This window comes from Zea mays, chromosome 3, assembly GCF_902167145.1.
Source record: "Zea mays cultivar B73 chromosome 3, Zm-B73-REFERENCE-NAM-5.0, whole genome shotgun sequence".
Taxonomy (NCBI): Eukaryota; Viridiplantae; Streptophyta; class Magnoliopsida; order Poales; family Poaceae; genus Zea; species Zea mays.
Genome location: NC_050098.1, coordinates 41,404,349 through 41,425,544, shown reverse-complemented (window position 1 = coordinate 41,425,544; position 21,196 = coordinate 41,404,349). Strand labels below are relative to the sequence as shown.

The 21,196-nt window shown below is 47.5% G+C and overlaps 1 pseudogene; it reads right to left on the bottom strand.

The window, feature by feature from the left end:
- Positions 1–14,464, bottom strand: part of LOC103649999 (transmembrane 9 superfamily member 12-like) — a 42,929-nt pseudogene extending 28,465 nt beyond the window's left edge.
- Between the last annotated feature and the right edge of the window lie 6,732 nt (positions 14,465–21,196).

Sequence of the window (21,196 nt, the reverse complement as noted above, 5' to 3'; positions counted from 1 at the left end):
TTTATCGAACCAGACGATGACTGGCTGAAGTGTGTTGAAAACACTAGTGATGAACTGCTTGGAGCCTACTCCAAGTCTGAAGATAACGCGCTATCTGCGGCCTTCAGGAGCCGAAAAAAGAAGAGGCTAAATAGAGTTTTTGATGCTATTGGATTCATGTACCCTGACTACCGCTACCCGCCACGGGGGCAGAAGAGAAAGAGTGCAACTTCCGGGAAGGATGCTGCTTCAGCTGCTCCAAGCGAGCCCGCGCCGAAGAGGAAAAAGATGAAGGTTCTTACTCACCGACCGCGATATATTGAACCGGTCATGCCTGTATTTGGCGGTGAGACCTCTTCGGCTACTGAAGCCAAAGAATCTGCGCTTACGTAGAGGATTGAAGAGCCGGCTGCAAAGTCGAAGGCATCCCTAGCCAAATTAGCTGAGCCGAAGGCCGATAATATTGAAGAGATAGAAGTCGAAGGAACAAAAATATTAGAAGTTGTAAGCCCTTCGGCAGAAGTGACAGTGCCGAAGGCACAAAAAGGTCTTACAGCGACCCCCAAGAGGAAAAGGATGGCCAGTGTACTAGATGTGTTGGAGACGATAAAAACTTCAAGCTCTACTCCAGGGAAAACTACCGAAGCTTCAAAAGCACAGACTGAGACAAAACTGACCGAAGCCGAAGCTGCAAAGAGCCAGGCCGAGACCGAAGCTGGGCCTTCAGAGCCCGCCAAGGAGAAATCCTTGGAAACCGGAGAAAAGGAAATGGAAAAAGAAGCTATAGAACAAATTATGTCTGAAAAAACTGCCACTCCTACTCTCGAAGCATCTTCCGAAGATTTTGATTATATTGTACGACACGCTTCGGGAAAAAGATTATCTGAAGAAGAGATTTTTGAAGCTAAACACTATGCCAGAGAACTAAAGTATCTGAAAGGGGCCTTAATGTTCAATGGCACAGACGAAGATGACTTCTTATACTGCCTCCCAGACAACAAAGAATTATCTGTCTGCCGGGAGATGGCTAGAAGTATGGGGTTCCCGAAGCTTGAAGCTCGCCTCTGCGCTATGACGAAGGACGATCTTGCAGATAGCCTCACATATAACAGTCTAAAGGTACGAAAATTGTATATTTGGAAGTTTATAAATTTTGAATTATTTTTTTGCTCTTATACTAATTCTTTTCATATAAGGTTTAATACTTAGCAACGCCTTGAGGGCGCAAAAGAATGCCAAAGACGAGAGCTACACTATTGCTTTCAACAACCTTCGAACAGAGGTTATTAAGCTGAGGAACGAAGCTTTGGAAAAAGATAAAATTCTACTTACATTGATAGACAAGTTAAAGGGGGATGAAGCTAACTACAAGGCCCAATCTGAAGTCCAAAGGAACGAGATTGAAAACCTCCAAAAGCAACTGGCCGAAGCTAAATTGAAATGCGCTATTGCTGAAGCTGACCGAGACGCCAGTGATTACTGGAAAAATTATTGGGAAAAACAGTTGTAGAACTTCGCTCCTCAAAAGAAAGATGTTATGAAAATTCTGTAGAATGTGTGAAAAAGATAAAAACTAATTTCGCCAATGTTGGCGCATATTCAAGTGAAGACAACTTCGTACGGGGCGATCCCGAAGGCCCAATTGAATGGATCAGCAGCGAGGCCGAAGCCTTTGAGGAGATTTTAAATGACCGTGGGGACGTCTGCGCCTTCTCTGGTGCAAGAGGAGTCGCAGCTATTTTGGAGAAAGCAGGGTGTGAACATGTGAAAATCCTGGCCCAAGCCGAAGCTGCTTTCTCTGTTGACGATACAAAAGACCCCTCGACCGAAGCAAGCTTAACTGGTGGAAAATTCTTCACTGACATTTGGGAAAACGGCGGCCGAGGGATGGCCCACGAAATAATAAAGAAGAGCGAAAAAGATACTCATGATGCTAGGGAAGAAACAAAAGCAGCTGAAAAAGTTGCGGAACTTGAAAGACGGATATGTATTGCTTTAATGGGTTTTAACTTTATTGTTTATTTTTGTGGCTTCGAACTGATTCACATTTTCTACCGCAGCTGAACTATCTCCTATCCCCGATCCCTTCGAGTCATTGGCCGACCCAGAGGCAAAGGAGTCAGCAGAAATTACTAGCATGACCGAAACTATTATGGACGAAGTTGTTACTCAGCTGCTGACCGAAGCTGCAGATAAAGTTTTGAAAGAAGAAGAATAGCTATTTGTAAAAACATTGCTAAAATATGAATGTAACATTTGCTGGACTATGCTTGTAATATTTGGTGCTCATGGGTTTTGAATGTAATATGTAAATGGTTTTGTAATTCATTTCTTTGCGATGCATGAAATTTTTATGTACATACCGTTTTTGAGCTTTTGGCGAAAAAACACCTTCCCTTCTTTTCATGCTTCGTAAAGAAGAGCTTTTATGCTTCGTGAAAAATCCTCCAATCGTCGCAAAAATTTTAATGCTTCGTCAACAATAAATTTTTTCCTCCATATCATAGCTGATGAAGTTGTATTTCTTCAAAACTTATTTTGTGCCTTAGCACAATTTCACTTTTTCGAAGCATTCTCCGAAGATCAACATTGTACCCCCTTCTTGTGCTATTGATGCAACATGATGTATGATGTTATGTTATGCGAAATGATGTGATGATGTTATGCTATGCAAAATGATATTTGTGCCGAAGACACACACACATCCCCACAGTGGAATACACAATCTCTTTGTCGTTTATTTTTCGGCTTCACCGCTTATTTTTTGGTGTATCAGTGCTGACTTTTCGCTGTAAGTTCTGCATTCCCTTAGGAACGTCTTTTGAACTTCTTCGCCTTCTATTTCGGCGGTATTCGCGTTGACTTTTCGCGCTTCGCCTTATATTTCGGCGGTATTTGGCTCTGCATTCCCTTTGGAACGACTTTTGAGCAGAAAACTTACACTGCGCTCCCTTAGGAACGACTTTTTGTAGCTTCAACAACTTACACTGCGTTCCTTAGAATGACTTTTTGTAGCTTCGGTGATACTTATGCCGCGTTCCTTAGAACGACTTTTTGTAACTTCGGCAAGTCTATGGAGAAGATATATTTCACTATGGCAAGAACGAAGATATTACAAGAAATGGAAAATGACGAGAGAACTAAGTTTTCAATAATTGTTCCTTATTAAAAAAGAAAATGGCAATGAATGTGAAAACTGTTTCAGGGGTAGGATATCTCTCAGTAGATATGCTTCGATTCTAGCACAGTACTGTTGACTGTGCGAGCCTCGGACTCCTCCCTGAAGTCTCGCTGCTGTCGGATCTGTTGGCTCCTTTCTGGCTGCTAGTTTCGTGAATACACAGGTTGTAGTGGTGGCGGAGGTGGAGGCTGTTGCCATGATGCATGTGGCTGGCTAGCCGAAGCAACAGAAGCTGTAGGATGGTTACCAACATACTCTGGTATGTAGGGTGAGTGATACGAAGCAGTGTGCATGACCTGCTTCGGCTGGTTCTGTTGGGCTGCAACTTCTGCTATTTCCTTCTGTTTCTAAATGGTGATATGGCACATCCTTGTAGTATGGCCCTTGTCCTCACCACAGAATAGGCAATAAATTTTTCTGGGCTGATCCCCAAACCTTCCTCCGAAGCCCCTGGCGCCTCTGCCTCTTGGAGCTGGTGGCCAAAGATAGCTTTGTTGCTGCCTCGAAGCTTGCGAGGAATATTGTGGCCTCTGTTGCTGACTTCCTCTGTCGTCATTCTAGGTGGAGTGGATTGATCTGACGTGCCTTGGGTGAATTCTCCCTCCGAAGCCCCTGGTCATCTCAGAGAACCTGTAAGCTTCTTCCCTTCTTCGACGAAAGTCATTGTCGGCGCGGATGTATTCATCCATCTTTTGAAGCAACTTCTCCAAAGTATGTGGAGGCTTTCTAGCAAAATACTGGGCAGTAGGTCCTGGATGAAGCCCCTTGATCATGGCCTCAATGACAATTTCATTGGGCACTGTAGGCGCTTGTGCCCTCAGACGCAAGAACCTTCGGACGTATGCTTGGAGATACTCCTCATGATCTTGCGTGCATTGAAACAGAGCCTGAGCTGTGACTGGCTTCGTCTGGAAGCCCTGGAAGCTTGTCACCAGCATGTCTTTGAGCTTCTTCCATGAAGTGATAGTTCCTGGCCGAAAGAAAGAATACCATGTCTGGGCCACATTCTTAACTACCATGACGAAGGATTTGGCCATGACAGTTGCATTGCCTCCATATGAAGATATGGTTGCTTCATAGCTCATCAAAAATTGCTTTGGGTCTAAATGCCCATCATACATCGGAAGCTGAGGTGGCTTATACGATGGGGGCCATGGGATAGCCTGCAATTCTGCTGCCAAGGGAGAAGCATCATCAAAAGTAAAGGTACTATGATTAGAATCATCATACCATCCATCATCATCGAACAAGCCTTCTTGATGAAGCTCCCTGTGTTGGGGCCTTCGTTCTTGCTCATCTTGAGCAAGATGGCGTACTTCTTCAGTGGCTTCGTCAATCTGCCTCTGAAGGTCGGCTAGTCGGGCCATCTTCTCCTTCTTCCTTTGTACTTGTTGATGAAGCATCTCCATGTTTCTGATTTGTTGGTCCAACTCGTCCTCCTGGGGTGTTGGACTAGTGGCCTTCCTCTTCTGGCTTCGGGCCTCTCGAAGAGAAAGGGTCTCCTAGTTCGGGTCCAGCGGCTGCAGAGCGGCAGTCCCTATCGCTGAAGCTTTCTTCGGTGGCATGACGAAGGTCAGTGCTTGCCGAAGGTGGTCGAAAAGAGTTCACCAGAGGTGGGCGCCAATGTTGGAGACTTGTTCTCAAATGCTATGAGTTAAGAACAAGGCAACACAAAAACGTTAAATGTTAAAGCCCTTCGTCCTTTGAGGCATTATTTCCCTTAGGATATAATGATCTTCGGATGAAGGTTATGAAGGACATACCTTCATCGATGTAACATATAATGATGAAGAAAGAATCATATGAAGTATAAAAGATAACATGAACAATTATATATTATCAGCTCATTTCTATTTCATTACTATGGGAAAATAGAAATGACATCAAGTTACAAATGTACCTTCGTCTCGAAAGAAGTTAAGGGTACAAGCGTGACGCAAAAGCAAATGCCAAGTCAAGGTGAACAGTACGGTGGCACTGTTCATCTATTTATAGGCACGGGATGCAGCCCATGTAAAATTACACTCATGCCCTTTACATTTGCTAATGACTCTATAGTAATCTATCGAGACCTGAATAGCCTTTTCCCTTTTAAGTCGGTTCCCCTTTCTGCTATCACGCCGAAGGTCCCCTGCGCATAGCTTTGGCTCTGCGCCAACCTTCGCATTCTTTGTACTTCTTCATATTGTGGTTCTCATCCGAGTCTGAAGGTACCTGTTCATGTATTATACTCCAGAAACGTTGTTAAATCATGTTTTTGAGGACCTTCGGAAGACGAAGGCCCCCAACAACATAGATACAAAACAAAATATTTCTCCACCATTTAGGCAAAAGAAAAGGAAAGCAAGAAAAAGAGAGGGTAACACCCGAATTTGGTGGATATTAGAAAAGAAATTTTATACCCCAAATTCAGGGTGTTATAAGCGACCATAACACACAGCAACTTTGAACAGCTGGGCTCTCTGAAGACATCCCCAACAACAAGTTTCCATCCTAAGAGCTCCTCGTTCATTTGAGCTTGTGCCTTCTTGTCCATATCCTTATACCTTGTAAGATCCCTTTGAACCGTCCTCAAGAATATGACAAACACGATACCAGCCAGGAAGAAGACAACCATCATCGAGTTCATGATTGAGAACCAGTGGACCTTGGCACCATCCATCTTCAGATATGCATCCCATCTCGACGACCAGTTGATGTTGCTCTTGACATACTCAACCTCATAGGTAAAATGCAACTCCTTTCTAATACCCATATCTTTCAGATCAAGCCTAGCTTTAATTGTATCCTTTGTCTTCCCGAGTATATTGAGAACAGTCCCAATCAAGTTTTCACATATGTTTTTCTCAATGTGCATGGTGTCAAGATTATGTCTCAGTTTCAAATTCTTCCAATATGGTAACTTCCATAAACTAACCATCCGACTCCAAATTACCACATGATCCTTGTCCAAATTAGAATGTTTCCTTTTCCTACTTCCTTGTTGCTTCCCAGGCCTAACATGTTTGACTCTCTCCAATTCAGCCATCAACTCTTCTATAGAGAATTTACCTGGGGGGTCATTGCTTTCATGAAGACCAACAAATTCATTATTTTTGCGCAAGCGATGTCCCACGGGAAGGAAATGAAAATGCCCAAAATAACCAATTTTGCTCCTTAGGCTGTATGAAAGAGGTTGCTTGTAACAATGAATACATGCAAAAAACCTTTTGTTTTACTCCCTGAAAGAGTGCTCAAAGCTGGATAATCGTGGATGCACCATAAAACTGCAGCACGTAGGTTAAATTTTTGTCAAGCATCATAAGTAGGTACACCTGTCCAAAGCTCAAGTAAATCTTCTATAAGAGGCTCTAAAAAATATCGAAGTCCTTTCCAGGTGATGTAGGACCAGGAATAAGTAAAGCCATCATGAAATTTGACTCCTCCATGCACGCCCAAGGTGAAAGGTTGTATGGCACAACAAGTACAGGCCACATGTTGTATTTAGTGTTTTTTCCGAAAAGGGGTTAAACCCATCAGTTGCTAAGCCAAGTCTAAGGTTTCTAGCATCTTTTGCAAAATTTGGATATTTTCTATCAAAATCTTGCCATGCCTCACCATCAGCTAGGTGACTCATTTCATTTTCCTTAGGATTTCACTTCAGCTTGTGCCACTGTGCTTGTTCTGCTATTTCTTTGTTCACAAACATCCTCTGTAGCCTAGGTATCAGCGGAAAATGGCGTAACACTTTCTGTGGAATCTTCTTTCCTTCAACATCAACCCATCTTGAGAGACCACAAATAGGGCAATTGTCAAGCTTGCTATATTCTTTTCTGAAGAGCACACAATTATTATAGCACACATGTATTGATTCATATCCAAGACCTAATTTCTTTAAAATGCTCTTTGCTTCATAATATGATTTGGGTAGTGTATTGCATTCTGGGAAAGCATCACCTAACAGTTTTAATATTGCAGAAAATGTGGAGTTGCATATCCTATACAATGACTTCATATAAAGAAGCTTTACCACAAAGGACAACTTCGAAAATTTCGTACAACCTGGATAAAGTTGACGCTTAGCCTCTTTCATCACCGATTTTAAAAATGATTCCTTGTCATTAGGTTCTGGATCATTCTCATTTTCATTGTCTTGTTTATCTTTCTCTGCACTGTCTAGGTCTTGTAACAACCCATTCAAATTACCATCATCATAGCTGTTGTCCTCAGTCATACCTGACTCATTTAACAAACCATATACATTAAGGTTCTCTCCATGATGAATCCATCGAGTATATGTACTTTCCATGCCATTCATCAATATATGTCTCTCCACGAGAGCTTGATGTTGGTACTTTTGATTAAGGCATCTACTACATGGACATAAGATTTCTTCATCCTCTACAAATTTCCCATGAATGAAGCTCATAAATTCTTTGACGCCATTTATATATTCATGAGAAAATAGTCTAGCATGCACCCAACTTCTATCCATCTAAACAAGCATGCAAAGAAACATAAATTAACAAGTATGTTCGTAGATAATAAAGCTAATTACAAGTATAAGTCAATAAATTACAAAAAAAATGCCTTGGTTGTTCAATGTTGTTGAGGTGCAGAATAAGGGGCCGAGATAGTGCAACTCACATCGATGTGGAAGGCTGCAGAAGCTTGGCCACTGATGCCTGCTCACGCTGTGAAATTGGATATGCGGTAGCGGCATTTATGACTTTGCCCCTAGCACAATAGATGACAGTGCTCTGAAATTACCAATAACAACAGAGTGTGTAAACATGCAAAATCAAGTTGGTCCATGGGGAGCTAGGAGCATGTACCTCGGCTGCTAGAACCAGACCACCAACACACGCACAACCGCACTACCCTGCCTCCGTAGTGCCCCGCCGCACCAAGATCTGCGTCTCACCGGAGGGTGGAGGGAGCTGGGCGAGGCCGCGAGCAGGAGGCGATGCTGGCCGGACCGTCAGCTAGGCAGGACGAGCAACAACGGTGCAAGTCGATGTGGCGCGTAGCTGCATGAAGGAGAAGGGATTGGGGGCGAGGTCCTAAGAAACGAGCGGAATAACAAAGCAGTGGCATTATCTTCTCGATTGGATCTGGGCAGACAACATAAGGAACATTATACATATTTATACAATTGCACATAAAAATCACATCATGTCCTATTCTATGTCGTAGTGGTTTATGGCACATATCTAATAGTATGAGGTCCTGGATTCAAAATCCAACAAATCCTAACTTATTTTTTTACTCTAACTCAGTTTTTTATACTCTAATCCTAACTTATTTTTTTACTCTACTCTAACTCAGTTTTTTATACTCTAATTTTTATTTTTTAAGAATGTCCCATAGGTTGATTCGACAAGCATATCATATAAAAAATTATATATGTATATAGTTTTTTACTCTAATTTTTTAAGAATGTTACGTGTGTATTGGTTTTTTACTCTAATTTTTATTTTTTAAAATAAATTTCCTTTAGGTTGGTTCGATCTGCACATAAAAATATTATATATTTTTTTAGTTTCATTTCTTTATTTTTCTCTTCATCTAAAAAATCAGTAAACATATAATGAATCTAATATTATATGGTCCTATCTTACACTCTAACGCACTGTGATAAATTAAAATTCGTCACCATAGATTGAAAATTATATGATGTTTCATGCAATCAGATTATGACGATTTCAAGTATTCCGTCATAAATTACGGGCCTTGTAGCCCACCATTGTAAATCGAAACCCCTTGTAAATCTGTGACAAAATACAATAATCGTCATACATGGTATTGTATTTGTGACGATTTGTAAATACGTCATCGCAAATTTGTCATAAACTAAAGGATTTCTTGTAGTGCCATGTAGGGACGTGCGCGACGTGCTGCTGGGGCGAGGCGACGTGGGGGCATGCGGCTGGGAGCGCGTGCATGCGGCTGGGGCAAGCGCTGGGCTGGGAGCGCAGCTGGGCCAGCCGGGTCAGGCGCGAGGCGGGGGTAGGCTGCGCGCTAGGTGGGCCAGCGAGGGAAAAAGGAGGGGGCTGTCTGGGCGAGCACGCGCTCGCGCGCTGGGCCGGCCAGGGCAGGCCACACGGGAGCAGAAGGGGACGCGGCCACACGCGTGGGCCAACGCTGAGCAAAAGGGGAAAAGCTGGGTTTGGGCCTCGTCGAGAGGGAACGGGGAAGGCTGGGTTTTTATCTATTTATTTCCTATTTCTCTATCTTTTATTCTTTTCTATTCTCTCCACCATTTCAAATCGAATTCCTTATTAAATGGATGCTTCACAAAATCACTCATCCAACAGAATAAAAATATGCTTCGGCATGATGCAAAAAAATTAGAGCACCTCTAAGGTTTTATTTTACTATGCTTACACACTTACACATAGATACAAAACAAAATATTTCTCCACCATTTAGGCAAAAGAAAAGGAAAGAAAGAAAAAGAAACACCCGAATTTGGTGGATATAAGAAAAGAAATTTTATACTCCAAATTCAGGGTGTTATAAGCGACCATAACAGCTGGGCTCTCTGAAGACATCCCCAATAACAAGTTTCCATCCTAAGAGCTCCTCGTTCATCTGAGCTTGTGCCTTCTTGTCCATATCCTTATACCTTGTAAGATCCCTTCGAACCGTCCTCAAGAATATGACAAACACGATACCAGCCGGGAAGAAGACAACCATCATCGAGTTCATGATCGAGAACCAGTGGACCTTGGCACCATCCATCTTCAGATATGCATCCCACCTCGACGACCAGTTGATGTTGCTCTTGACATACTCAACCTCATAGGTAAATGTGATCCGCTCATTCTCACGGATCGCCTGAGATTTCTCAAGCTCCAACGGGCAATTCACAGAGTCAGCCTTGTCATACATCTTGAGCTTGGACATGGACTCAGGATCACGTCTTACGCTGTAAGGCACGACCTCAAACCCAACAATCTGGAACCCACTCTTGCTATCAGACTCTACCATTGCAACACCATCTTCACTCGTGACCACAACGTCGCCCTGCGCCTGGTACTGATGGACCAAGACTCTGAACTTGAGGTGGTTAATGATATAATCCTCATTGCTCCATATCGGGTTGTACCCAAGGTTGTACCCAACTGGGAACCCAGTCCACTGGATTATCACGTCGTTCTGCTCGGTGAACCGCATGACCGGTAAATTGTCCAGGACCATGTTGACCTGGTATAGATCTCGTGCCCTCCTCTTGAGCAGCTCGGCCTGCTCATTGATGAGCGGGTCCGTGGTGCAAAGATATACTGACTCATTGACATTAACTTGGAAGCGGTATGAAGAGTTGTCGATCTGGTCACCCATGAGGATCTCACCAAGGTTCTCAGCACTCTTCTTGACACCATCCAGTGGCTTGCAGTATGGCAAGTTGTAGTAGCTGAAGGGAAGCTCGGTCTCGATAGAGGTGAGCGAGTTGATCTTGGCCGAGATCACCTGTCAGCACACTACTACTATCGACTCCTCAAGCTACTGCAATAGCATCGGACGACAAGGAAGAAGCTGGCTCGGGGTGTGCATGCGCGCATCCTCTATCGTAATTCTAGTACTGAGTGGGCTGTGTAAGTTTGTCCGAATGAGCTGTGTAAGCTGGTAGTTGGGCTGGGCCGTAGAAGAGTATAAAGGAAACAGTGGACAAGTTGTAAGGGTATCCAAAAACCAGAATATGCAATACGAACCTGTCTTCTTCGTGCATCTACTTCTCCACGTCTTCTCCCACCGAGCACCTTCTTCTCCTGATCTCCCAAGCTAGGTGCTAACATCTGGTATCAGATTCAGTCTCCTGGACCCGCTTGCTGCTGTGCCGCGGTGACCCCGATCTTCCGTGATGGAGCATCAAGACGTCGCCATCCACAAGCTGCTCGACGAAATGCGACTCATGGAGGTGCGCCTGTCCGAGTGCATCAGCGGACACTACGATGGTGTCGAGCGCCGCCGGGACGAGCGCTGTGAAGAACCCTGTGACGAGACATCCATCTTCAACGAGGGTCCCATCTTCGACGAGGAGCCCTGTGCTGACGTGACGTCCATCTTCGACGAGGGTCCCATCTTCGACGAGGAGTCCTCTTTCCTCCGTGCCTGCTGCGTAGCCTGTCCCACCCAGGTCCCATTCCTCCCTACGACTACGGAAGGGAGAGATATGGGCATCGACAGCGCGCGAAGGGTCGAGATCCGCACACGCGTGACTGTGGTGTGCGAGGACTGGGTGGTGGACCACGGCGTGGATGCCACGACGGTGGCCGACATGGCGCACCTCGCACACGACTACTTCACGCTTCCACCCGAGGACAAGCCTCCGCTCGGCCCTTACATCGACACGGCTCTGTCTCCAGTTTCATTTATCCTGCAGTTGGTTGAGACTGAGGAGGATGAGGTTTTCCACACCTCGCCCAGCACGTGTTCGACGATGGTCCCCAACCGCGACGTCACCAGCAGCATGCTCACCATGGTCGAGGCCACCTGGAGCGACAACGAGTACGCGCCCGCGGATCTGCAGTCCTCCTGCTACTCCTCCGCGTCCAAAGCCAACTCCAAGCTCAATAGCCTAGACGAGGTCGACCGGGAGCAACTCAAGACCTTCATTCCGCTCACCGAGCAGAAGCGCCTCTCCAACGTCATCGTCGACGCCGTCATCGACTCCACCTCCCTCACTGCTGAGCATCGTGCCGAGCGCCCCCTAGAGGCACGGCTCCACCTCTCCGACCTCAACCAGGCCCACTTCAACACCACACTGTGGCACGCTGTGAAGTCAATCTGCTGCTTCTCCAAGTCAATGCTGAGATCAATGCAGTTGTGGGGTCTGGGCGCCGCGGCCACCGTCGTGCACCTGGGCATCCCGCTCCGGCACATTGGCGACGCCGATTTCGTCTTCGAGTCCTACATGGCGATGCAGAGGTTCGTGAACTTCCACCGCCGCGACTTCAACTTTCTGGACGAGCGGGAGTTCAACGCTGCATCCGCCTTCGTCGCGGCCTCCAGTATCAGCATCCCCGAGGAAGCACAACTGCGTCTCTACAGCTTCTACAAGTTTGTCACCGAGCCGTCCGCGTTCAAGCTCAAGGAGCTAGTTCCTATCTGGAATGCAGACCAGTTGAAAACACAATCATTTTCCCAGGCCCAGTTGATGATCCTCAACTCATTTTGGAGTGTAGTTGGAAACCAGCGCCAAGTTGAGATATACTGAAAGAATACTAGCAGCCACATAGTCTGATACGCCACTCCACTCATGTAACATTGGCTCTGAATATTCCCAGCTACATGTTTACTCATATTGCAGCTGCCAACAACTTTGCACAAGTTGCATAGGAATTGATTCAGAACTTGGTGGGATGCATGTTTCAGTATGTGATCTTAATGCTGCTGAGGTTCTTGCAGAAACAAATACAGTTCTGAATGCTAAGCACATTGAAGGGCACTGGACACTCCAATATGATGTTGTTTGTGATGGAGAAGACGTGGCAGCATGGCTCGTCCAACATCATATTGACCTTCAGATTAAGGACATGGTTCTCAACACCTTAACCAATAGGTGCTTGAGGAATTGCTTCAGTCTCATACAGAGTTCTTGCTTGCATCCATTTAGTTGTGGCTGGGATGCAGTGCTGCACCGGCAACCATGGCCGCCACCCATGCAGTTGGTGATACCTGCTAACGGCGTTCAAGTCAGACCTCTACCGTGGCCATCTTTTTACTGGCATGCAGCTTTGGTATTATGGATTAAATCTCTGGTCGCGGCCGGCTCCATCATGCCAAAGCTTCCTTGGTGGGCATTTGATCCATGCAACTTGTGCAAAGTTGTTGGCAGCTGCAATATGAGTAAACATGTAGCTAGGAATATTCAGAGCCAATGTTACATGAGTGGAGTGGCGTATCAGACTATGTGGCTGCTAGTATTCTTTCAGTATATCTCAACTTGGCGCTGGTTTCCAACTACACTCCAAAATGAGTTGAGGATCATCAACTGGGCCTGGGAAAATGATTGTGTTTTCAACTGGTCTGCATTCCGAATTCACGGTGCTGTTCATAGCAGTCCAGACAACACCACTGATGTGAGACCGAAGTGGCATGGAGTCGTTCAATTGTTCCTAGAAAAGTTTGGTGATGGAATCTTTGCTGACAGTAATGAGTCATCCTCATTCCTCATTATATGCCAGGACGTTGTAGACCCTTTCCAGCTTAGACGGGCAGAGGCTTTACAGAGAATGGGAATTGAAGCGCTTTGTCCAGTTCAAGAAGCAGCTTGGCTGGAAAGAATTGGTCTTGGCACCTTTGAGAGGAATATCTGTATTAACTTCCCAACTGGAGCTGGCAAAACTCTAGCTTACGTGTTACCTATTATGCAAGCTCTGGTTGTGCTTCATACACGGGATTTAGCCTGGCAGGTTAAAGAGGCTTTTGATGTTATTGCTCCTGTGGTGGATTTCTTAGTAGGTTTAGCAGTTGGGAAATCATCAATAGCAGAGGAAGTTTTTAGTCTTGTCCGACAGTCCAAACAAGAGCTTTACTCAACTATTGATGAAGAATATGTCCAAATGGAACCACAGACTAAAATTAAAATATTGGTGGCAATATCTGGAAGACTACGAGATCACATTAACATGACAAATGATTTCAGTCTGAAGCATCTTCACTACGAGTCATTCATGCACCAAATAGAATGTTCAGAAAGGATTTTCAACCATGGTTGACAGCAGTGATCCAACGTACACACTCAATGGGCCAAGTTCATTCCTGGCATGACGTGGATAGGAGTGTGAAGCGTGGATTTAAAGATACATGCTGTCCAAGATTGCAGCTTGAGGGCAAGCCACATTTTAAGCGGTGGGGAATGTCAGCACACTACTACTATCGACTCCTCATGCTACTGCAATAGCATCGGACGACAAGGAAGAAGCTGGCTCGGGGTGTGCATGCGCGCATCCTCTATCGTAATTCTAGTACTGAGTGGGCTGTGTAAGTTTCTCCGAATGAGCTGTGTAAGCTGGTAGTTGGGCTGGGCCGTAGAAGAGTATAAAGGAAACAATGGACAAGTTGTAAGGGTATCCAAAAACCAGAATATGCAATACGAACCTGTCTTCTTCGTGCATCTACTTCTTCTCCACGTCTTCTCCCACCGAGCACCTTCTTCTCCTGATCTCCCAAGCTAGGTGCTAACATCACCTCTCCAGGGGAGTAGGTGTGCATGAAGGTACCGGGGAGGTAGAAGGCATGGACACGCGGGTGCAGGCTCAAAAGCAGCACGAGCACGCACGCCGAGATCCATAAGCATGGCAACATCATGGCGACCATTGTAGTGACAGGACTTGTGACCGCTCAATCAAGAACCTCACAACCTGCAAAAAAAATCATTGAATAATAAATCAATTCGATTCTTAAGATTGCCTCTCTCTCTTTTTTCCCCTTTCAGTCTCCATTTTCCCATGGAGATATCAAGATATATACGGGATAAAAAAATCAGATATATACAGGATAAAAAAACTCTAGGATAGAATTAACATGTGACATAGGTTCGGTAGAACCCACAAGTCAGAAACTTCTGAAAATAAATTGCTATAACAGAAAAAAGGGGAAGACATGTTGCTCCACCGCATGAATAATGGAGGAGACAACGTCAATTCAAACGGAGTTGTAAGGCCTAAAATTGGGTAGAAAAAATAATAATATATTATGAAATAATAAAATGAAGAGATAAAAATATATATAATAAGTGCGGTGAGAATTTTTAAAGACCTTTGAAATCTGTTAGAATTCTCCCTCCTCGTACTCCAAACAATAGTTTTAAATTAGTTAAGTAACTGATAAATTAATAAAGAAAAGGTTGATCTCTTGATGATAATTATTGGGTGATGCATTTTATGGAAAGCATAAACTTGATCCCCAATTTCAAATAAATCATAAAATAGAAAATAAGAATGGAGATTTTAATAAAACCATTTATTCCTCCCATAAATAAATAACAAGAAAAATAATAACTAATAACATTAAAAATAATAGAGGTCATATTCACAGTAGTAATGATTTTGACACTGGGAGTCTAAAATTCAAAACAGGGATTTGAATATGGTTTAAATGCTTCAAATTTGGAAAAAGGTAAGAGAATAGAAAATAAAGAAAAAAAGAGAGAAGGGAACTACCTACGCTCTGGGCTGAATCCCCTCTGTGCTTGGCCCATTAGGCAAATGCGCACAGCCCAAATGGGTGGATTGGACCTGGTGCCGACAGGTGGGCCATTAGCGCCAACCTCTCCCCTCAGCGCCGCCGGTGGGGGCCACATTCCAGTTGTGCGCATGGTGGCGACTTGCGGGCGGGCCCAGGTTGTCAGCTTCTTCCCCTTCGCCGTAACAGAACTCGCGCTCACTACGCCGCAGGACTATCACTTCCGCCGAGACCTCACGCGTGCCCGGACTCTTGCTCTCCATGACCGTCTCACTGCCCAGTGGGGTCAGTGCGTCAACGTATAAACGAACTCCCCACTTCCTCGCGGCATTCCGAACCTGGCCGAGATCTGTGGAGCTCGTGCCGATGTCACCGCGTGAACAAAACGCGAGAGTCCGTTGATCCATCTCGACCGTGCCATCCCTATATGATGCAACGGGGTTCCGGCTTGCCTTCTCTTCCATCTCCGCAATCCCTGGCGTACAATCACGACCGAGTGAGAGAATATCTGGGGGTGAACGGGTCGGCGGTAAGGGGAAGCTGTGGGCGTAAACTCCGGCAGTATCTACGGTGTCCGCGTGTGGCTGTGGAGTGTCGCCGTCGATCGGGGAAGGCGCGAGCACCATCTTCGGGTGGACTTCTGACTGTTTGCTCGGGCAAATTTCTCGCCGGAGTACGACCTTTGCCGCAGATTTGCCTGCACCGCGGCCAGTGGTCATCGCCTACTTCAACACCGGTATGATGTACCTCAATTGGTTCGCTATGTCCTCCTGTTTGCATTGTGCTAGTCGAGCGTCGGGATCGGGTCTCTGGTCGCCAAATGGCTAGCTCCGGCGGCGGGGGGGGGGGCACAACCGCGGCCTCGAGCGTCGCCGCGCTCAGGCATGTGGAGGAAGGTGATGACACATGGGCCCCTGATCCGATAACCGACGGCCAGGATCATGGCGCATCACTATTTTAGCCTGGAGCCATCTAGGTCGTCCGATTTGGGGTGAAGGAGTAGGATTTGGGCGATCTTCATAATACCTGGACCGTCGATCTTGTATCGGACGGATCAAGTCGCGTACCGGTTCGGGGAGGTTGTTTTAATCTGGGCCGTCCGCGCGAGATCTAGCGGCCAGATCTTTCCGATAACCCTTCGCTAGCCCATTTAACACATAAGCCGCTGGATTTATTAAGAATAAACTCGCAGTCCGCGATGGCTGTGCGCTGAGTCTTGTGATTCTTGCGCAGGGGCCCCTCCTCTTCCCTGTATTAGTACGTCCAGTCCAGGAAGTTAGGAAATTAGATAAATGGAATTAGAAAATGATTTTAATGCAAAAATAAATGCTAGAATTTGTTTAATTCATAGAAAATTTATATGAAGTCCAAATTAATCCATTCTAATTCCTATAACTTTGTAATATTATTGTTTATCATCTAGTATCACTGTTTTGACATGAAAGTCACATTAAAATTAATATCCTATTTAATCTTAAAATCTATAACTCCAAAATTAATTATTCCTATTCCTAGGATCTTATTTTAATGTGTAGATTTTATTATATATTTTGTTTACATGTTTGGTGTGATGTTAAATTCACCTTTATACTATGTTTGTTTGTATTGCTACGACTAGTGCGAGGTCACGAGGATCTGAAGAATCATCCTGGTACCTAGACTCTCAAGTGCCAGACAAGTTGTGCCCTTGACCACTTTTATTACCCAATAATGTTCTTTATTATCACTATTCAATGCATACGTTTAATTTTGATGGGACCCAATAGGTCACCCTAGACTGGTTATCCTTTTTACCTTATTTGTCCCTGAATCATTTGGGTAGTTATGCTATTGCTTTACATGGTTTTGGGTTAATATTTCATTATATCCATGTTCCAATTATTCTGTTATTTTATTTATGTTCATGTCAAGATCATCATTATCTTTAATTGGAACATGGAGTTTAACTTGAGAAACACGTGCCACCACAAGGGTGAAATGGGACGCTCTTGGCTGACTAATTAGGAAAGCTAGTGGAATACTAACTTACCCGAAAGGGACAAGGGCAGTAGGGGAGTTGCATAAAGGGAGGTTCTTGGGTTGATTTTGCTGTGATGGCGGTCAGACGAGAGATTCTTGCAAGTGCTCTTCACATAAACTGTAGCGGGTTTTCGGAAGCTAATGGAACTTTGTAAAGGCCTCATAGTGTTACCCTGCCTCGCTTCCTTGGTAGAGGTGCATGGGATCCTATGCAGATGGGGCACGGCTCTGGCCGACGCGCGGCTGGACGGTTCCGACGTGGACATAAGGGGTCCGCGGCCGGCTGACGATGAGTTCGCGGTTGGTGGACGGACGTGGTGTCATCACAGGCGACACATCTGAGATGGGATCAGCGGCGGCGGACTTCCCTAGGGGCGAGCTGCGACGGCGGTCTCCCCTAGATGCGAGCAGCATCAGATCTTAGAGGCGCATGCGACGAGCGACGACTCCCTTAGAACGTTTGCGACGACGTGTTTTTATGCTTCTATGTATATATATTTATGCCAACGTCAATAGGTGTTTATGGCATATATTTTAGTCAATGACTACCCTTCCATCTATTGTCTGTTTATGATATTTCTATTTATATTTTACGCAAACGTTTATAGATTTGTATGCGTTATCTCGTTACCTAACCTAGTGTGTATATGAGGTTTCTAACATTTACGTTAACTTGGTATTAACGATCAAATCCGAGAGGTTCACTCAAATTTAAAGGTTTTTTACGATCAAACATGGAGATGCGTCCAAACAGTGGCCCAGATGCTAATTTTTAAGTAGTGTACCGTAATGCATAAATACCTTCACAGTGTAGCATAATTAGTATCGGTATATATCATAAATTGTTTGTAGTAAGCCTAGATGCACGACTGTTGTAGAGATCCTATTTTTATGGACAAAATAAATCATTTAAATCAGATTTTTTGTTTCCATGCATGCTAATTGTCGGGGACCATAATTAGGGGTACCCTCAAGGCTCCTAATTCTCAGCTGGTAACCCCCATCAGCATAAAGCTGCAAAGGCCTGATGGGTGCGATTAAGTTAGGGATCGGTCCATTCGAGGGACTCGATCACGCCTCGCCCGAGCCTAGCCTCGGACAAGGGCAGCCGACCCCGGGGGATCTCCGTTTCGCCCGAGGCCCCCCTCCAGCGGCGAAGATACTTCCGGCTCGCCCGAGGCCCTGTCTTCGCCAAGAAGCAACCCTGACCAAATCGCCGCACCGACCGACCAAATCGCAGGAGCATTTAATGCAAAGGTGGCCTGACACCTTTATCCTGACGCGCGCCCTCCAGTCGACAGAGCCGAAGTGACCGCAGTCACTTCGCCGCTCCACTGACCGACCTGACAGAAAGACAGTGCCGCCTGCGCCGCTCCGACTACGGTGCCACTTGACAGAGTGAGGCTAACAGGCAGTCAGGCCCGGCCGCAGGCACCATAGGAAGCTCCGCTTCGCCCGACCCAGGGCTCGGAATCGGGCTAAGCCCCGGAAGACGGCGAACTCCGCTCCGCCTGACCCAGGGCTCGGACTCGGGCTAAGCCCCGGAAGACGGCGAACTCCGCTCCGCCCGACCCAGGGCTCGGACTCGGGCTAAGCCCTGGAAGACGGCGAACTCCGCTCCGCCCGACCCAGGGCTCGGACTTGGGCTCAACCCTGGAAGACGACGAACTCTGCTTCGCCCGACCCCAGGGCTCGGACTCCGCCCTAGCCTCAGCCGACGGTCTCCGCCTCGCCCGACCCAGGGGCTCGGACTCGACCTCGGCCACGGAAGACAGACTCGACCTCGACTTCGGAGGAGCCTCCACATTGCCCAACCTAGGGCGCAGACCAGTCACGTCAACAGGAGGCGCCATCATCACCCTACCCCAAGCTGACTCGGGCCACGGGGAACAAGACCGACGTCCCATCTGGCTCGCTTCGCTAGATAGGCAATGACAGTTCCCCGCCGCATACTCTGTGACGACGGCGGCTCTTAGCCCCCTTACGGAAGCAAGAGGACGTCAGCAAGGACTCGACAGTTGTCCCTCCGCCAGGCTCCAGCGCTCCTTCGACGGCCACGACATCACACGAACCAGGCGCCAAAACCTCTCCGGCCGCCACGATGGCGTGTACTTAGGGCGCTAGCTCTCCTCCGCTAGACACGTAGCACTCTGCTGCACCCCTCATTGTACACCTGGATCCTCTCCTTACGCCTATAAAAGGAAGGACCAGGGCCCTATTAGAAAGGGTTGGCCGCGCGGGGACGAGGAGGAGACAGGCGCTCGCGTGAGGCCGCTCGCTCCCTCTCCTGCGTGGACGCTTGTAACCCCCTACTGCAAGCGCACCCGACCTGGGCGCGGGACGAACACGAAGGCCGCGGGATTTCCACCTCTCTCACGCTCGACTCCGGCCACCTTTCTCCCCCCTTCGCGCTCGGCCTCGCGCCGACCCATCTGGGCTGGGGCACGCGGCGACATTTCACTCGTCGGCCTAGGGACCCCCCGGTCTCGAAACGCCGACAGTTGGCGCGCCAGGTAGGGGCCTGCTGCGTGTTGACGAACAGCTTCCCGTCAAGCTCCAGATGGGCAGTCTCCAGCAACCTCTCCGGCCCGGGACGGTGCTCCGTTTCGGGAGTCTTGAGTTCATGTCCCTCGACAACAGCTACGACATGATACTCCTTCCACCGCCGTGTGACAGCGACAATGGCGGCCGACAACCCGCCCGCCGGCGGCGGAATCGACGACGTCTTCCCCGCGTGGTGGAAGAACAACCTTCGAGCTCACCCCGTCCTCTCCCCCGCCGACGGAGGAGGAGGCGGGGCAACCAAGGCCAAGCAGGAGGCATCGCCTCATCGACTGTCGAGCGAGTCGACGGCGCCAGCACCCCAACGGGGGGCGCGTCGGGCATCGACCTCGCGTTCGAGACGAAGACGAGCGCCGTCTCCCCGCAACACGCCAATCTCGAGCAAACGGACAACGCCAGCACGCTCGCGAAAGGCTTGCTGGACGTCACCCTCGTACCTGAGACGACGGTGCAGTCAGTCCCCGACGTGACTTCATCATCGCCCGTCGACCAAGAGGTACCGACCGATTCCCATCTCACGCCTTTCGGATTCAGCCTCGATCCGCCTAGCGACCTCGCTTTGGCGGGCGCCCTCGCAAAGGCAAGTCCAAACCCTCTGGGGTTTCGTATGCGGTCACCCTAGGACCGGTTGACGGACGTCTCGACCTACGGGCCCTCGGGGTCCAAGGAAGATGACGAGCCCGACTTCTGTTGGGATTTCTCTGGACTTGGCGACCCCAGTGCCATGCGGGACTTCATGACCGCATGCGACTACTGCCTTTCCGACTGTTCTGACGGTAGCCGTAGCCTCGGTGACGAGGACTGCGGCCCAAGCCGCGAATGTTTCCACGTCGATCTAGGGGTCCCTCCGAAGGCAACCATCTCGGCATGCCGGAGAACAGTGATCTCCCTAGGCCGGTGCCTCGCGTTGACATCCCACGGGAGCTAGTTGTGGTCCCCGTTCAGGCGGGGGGCCACGACCCACAGCTCGAGCAAATCCGCGGGGTGCAGGCCAGGCTCGACGAGGGAGCAGGAGCGCTTGAGCCGATCCGCCGGGACGTCGGGTAGGCATGGGCGGGCCAACCTCCGGCCGGAGAAATGCGTCATCTACCCCAGGGCTTCCAGCACCGCATCGCCGATGATGTCAGGCTCAGGCTGCCACCCACATCCAGTGGGGTCGGCCAGAACCTGGCTGCAACAGCAATGCTTCTCTGTGCGATGCCAGAGCCATCGACCACCGAGGGGCGGCGAATCCAGGGAGAGCTCAAGAATCTCCTGGAAGGCGCCGCGGTCCAACGGGCTGAG